The sequence below is a fragment of the Triturus cristatus genome, chromosome 1_1, assembly GCF_964204655.1.
Source record: "Triturus cristatus chromosome 1_1, aTriCri1.1, whole genome shotgun sequence".
Classification (NCBI taxonomy): Eukaryota; Metazoa; Chordata; class Amphibia; order Caudata; family Salamandridae; genus Triturus; species Triturus cristatus.
This window is the reverse complement of record NC_140579.1, coordinates 821946163-821950246: the sequence shown is the minus strand read 5'-3', so window position 1 is coordinate 821950246 and position 4084 is coordinate 821946163. Positions and strand designations below refer to the sequence as shown.

Sequence of the window (4084 nt, the reverse complement as noted above, 5' to 3'; positions counted from 1 at the left end):
AATGAGTACATAATCAATCTTATCCTTCAATCGGTAATATCGCATATTTTGCATGATTGGCCTAAAAAAATACTTTTGAATCCTTCTATTAGACCCTTTTGTGAAGTCAGGTCAGAATTATCCGTCGTGGTTGAAAGATTATATTGTTAATAAAATGTAATACCTTCCAATTGTTCTTGTAGTTTGTTTTAATTATTTATTTATTTTTAAAAACTGTTGTTTTCATCTTTGATTTTATTCTCTTCCTTTTGGAGATCAGGGGATGTGTTATGTCCTTGTTCTATGTTATAAAAATGTTATGATGTAAGACATTAGAATACATGGTACCAGAAAGTAATACATGTCATGTGGAATGTTTACGCTCAACTCTGGTGGCAGTTGCTTGGAGTTTACCGGAGCTGTTGGGTTATGCTTTCACCTGCTCCTCAACTCAATAAAGGATTTACTTCAAGAATGATTCACTGTCATCCTTTATAACAGTGTGATTCGATGGTGGCGGGATATTTGGCGGCGGGCCGAGAGGCTCATTGGCTGAAAGAGGCGGGTCACATTGGCGACTCCACTATGGGAGGTGTCTTGGACCAACGTACACAAACTATTAATCTAGGCCCATTTCGCTCAAGTACTATGAAGCTCAGTAAGGGGGTGCCCCAGGGCTCATGCCTTAGCCCAACCTTGTTTAATATTTATGTGGCCCCCCTTGCCAAAATTATTAGAAAGTTTGGCTTTGAGCCATTTTCTTATGCAGACGACACTCAACTACTCCTATCTTTTGATAAAGATAAGGAGTTAGTGGATCAACGTTTTACGGAAGGCATGACTGCCATAGCAGAATGAATGGCGGACCACTTTTTGCAGCTAAATGCTGCTAAAACTGAAATTTTGTTATTTGGTCCTGCACTCATTTCATGGGCACCTGGATGGTGGCCGACGGTGTTGGGCCCTGCTCCTTCTCCTACTCCGGTGACAAAATATTTAGGAGTTTAGTTGGACATACAGTTGTCAATGAAAGATCAAGTTATGACCACTGCTGGGACCTGCTATCGCATTCTGAGTATGCTGCGTAGAGTGTTCATTTGGCTACCTTTGACGGTACCCAAAACTTTAGTTCAGGCTCTGATAATCGGTCGCCTTGACTACTGTAATGCTTTGTTGGCATCTGCAAATGAGGCTCTTTTAAGTAGACTACAGGTTGTCCAAAACGTGGCCGCACGCTTAGTTCTTAGTAATTCTTCGCGCACCACCGCCGGGCCACTTCTGAAGTCACTTCATTGGCTTCCTATTCGCCAGCAAATTAAGTTTAAGCTCTGTTGCTTTGCACACAATGCAGTCTTTGGCAAATGTTCGAGTTATATGGCGGAAAAGTTTGAGTTGTATTGCCCAAACCGGAATCTGAGGTCAGAAAATAGAGGTTTTTTGGTGGTTCCTCGCTTTAAGAAAAGTCGAACTGGAGCCAAAACAGTTGCCTTCCTGGCCTCTAAACACTGGAACTCCCTACCAGAGGTTTTACGGAAATGCTCTAACTTCTCAAGATGGAATTGTTTAAGATCTGAGTTTGTAAAGCCATGTCAGTCTGCGTTGTTTTCTATGCTAGCACGGAGATACCTCTATGGGGGTGATTCCGGCGCTTTAGAAATCTATTACATACATACAAACATAGCAAAAACCAAAGGAAATGATGGACGGAGTGTTGAACATTGCAAGCACTCACCCCCAGTCAACTGATCTGGGTTTAATCCATCACCATTCTTTAGCCCACTCTGCCACCCCAGTTCAGACATGGCCATATGCAAATCAGTCTGACCCTGTGCCTCATGGGAACAGTCCAGCCCGAACTGCCAAGCCATGTCTTTCCTGGACCGGAAACAAGCTTGTTATGCCAACTTATGGCTGGGGGTGAGTGCTTGCAATGTTCAACACTCCGTCCATCATTTCCTTTGGTTTTTGCTTTGTTCGCCATAAGTTGGCAGGGTATGCTCAGACGTGAGTCCCTTGCTCACTTTGCCACTGGATTCAAGCAAGCCTGGCTGAAGACGGCTGAAATGCCAGAAACCGGTCCTAGGAAGCTTGTTTCCGGTCCAGGGAAGGCATGGCTTGGCAGTTCGGGCTGGACTGTTCCCATGAGGCACAGGGTCAGACTGATTTGCATATGGCCATGTCTGAACTGGGGTGGCAGAGTGGGCTAAAGAACGGTGATGGATAAAACCCAGATCTGTTGACTGGGTGTGAGTGTTTGATTGGTTCTGATGCTCCGTCCATCACCACCCTCTTTCGTACTACATACAAACATACAATATGAGATCTCAGGTAGTCAATATCTCAGATACTTACAGATGCAACATATTCTTAAAGGCTGTGGTTCCCTGTTGGAAGACCTGCCGGAGGAACCCCCACTAGAATACAGCATGCTCTTGTCCCCCTACACACACACACATGCCATCTCTTTAGTGAATATCACCCTTTTGGCTCATAGCTCCTTTGATTTGCCCCCCCTTATGGATCACTGGGAACGAGACCTGGGAGTACTGGAGACGATACCTGGGAGGAGGCCTGCTGCTACCTACGGAAGGTGGCGATCAGGGCTGGTTTTCGCCTGGTCCAGTTGAAGCACTTAGAGTACAAGGGAATGCCTACACAGATTGGGGAGATGCAACGCTGACCTCTGCCAGAGAGGGTGTCGTCGGAGAGGTTCATGACTCCTTACACTATGGAAATGCCCGCTAATACAGAAGTATTGGGAGCGAGTTGAGTTGTAACTAAGGGAGGTGGTGGAGATATGTATACAGCTTATGCCTTAGCTGGTGGCATTTGGTATCTGGGGGGAGCAAACCTTGGATAGATATGCTCCGCTCCTCTGTAACATAGCCCTGGCGATGACAGGGAGAAACATAGCCAGGCACTGAGGAAGCCTGATCCAGTCAACAATGGGAATCGAACCTCAGATGGTGTATGCAAGCAGAGGAACAGGTATATAGATCTCTGGGATGCCCCCGCAAGTTTGAAAGGATTTGGCACCCATAGCGGGAAGGGGTGGCCTGTGACCCAGCCCGCAGGGACATCTGGTCATCCGGCCCACAGGGCCATCTGGTCACCCGGCCCGCAGGGCCATCTGGTCATGCAGCCAGGCGACCAGGGAGGGTGCCGTGCCCAGTCGCCCTTGCAGTCCGGCAACGGCGAGGGTGGCCAGGCACTCTGAGGCAGCCGCTGAGGCTCCTTCCCTGGGGCTGCTCCTCGCCTCCCTGCCTGACTTGCACGGGAGCAGCAGGAAGGGGAGGCCTGGCCAGCCCAGGCCATCTGGTCACCCTGCCGACCTGTGAGGGATGGTGGCCCCCGTCCCCACACCCCGGTGGGGCAGGGACGGAAGGACAAAAGTTGGAGTTAGCCCGGCCGGCCATCTGGTCACCCAGCCCGCAGGGCCATCTGGTCACCCGGCCCGCAGGGCCATCTGGCCCGCAGGGCGATCTGGTCGTCCGGCCCGCAGGGCCATCTGGTCGACCGGCCCGCAGGGCCATCTAGTCGACCGTCCCGCAGGGCCATCTGGTCGCGCAGCCAGGTGACCAGAAGGCGGGGACGACCCAGCCCCCAGGTGGCCTGTGAGGGTGCCGTGCCCAGTAACCCTAGCAGTCCGGCGATGGCGAGGGTGGCCAGGCGCTCCGAGGCAGCCGCTCGGGAGGCTCCTTCCCTGGGGCTGCTCCTCGCCTCCCTGCCCGACTTGCGCAGGAGCAGCGGGAAGGGGAGGCCTGGCCGGCCCAGGCCATCTGGTCACCCTGCCAACCCGCTAGGGATGGTGGCCCCCGTCTCCGCACCCCGGTGGGGCAGGGACGGGAGGGGGAGGCCCCCGTGCTGGAAGGCACATGGTGGAGGCAGCCTCCTGCAGGCCCGCGTTACCCCCTCCGTGTCCCTCCCACCAGCCCGGCAGCAGAGCGACCCACCCCTGGGTGTGGTGGAGGAGAGCGTCCACAGGTGCCCACACACGGGGAGACAAAAGCTTGGCTCAGAGGATGACTTTCAATAGATCGCCGTTAGGTAGCTGCTCTGCTACTTACGAAACCCTGACCCAGAATCAGGTCGTTTACGAATGATT

General features: G+C 51.8%; 1 pseudogene; it reads right to left on the bottom strand.

Annotated features, from left to right (window-relative positions):
• Positions 1 to 3983: 3983 nt before the first annotated feature.
• LOC146871123 (28S ribosomal RNA) overlaps positions 3984 to 4084 on the bottom strand; it is a pseudogene marked incomplete at both ends in the record, with an annotated part of 991 nt that continues 890 nt past the window's right edge.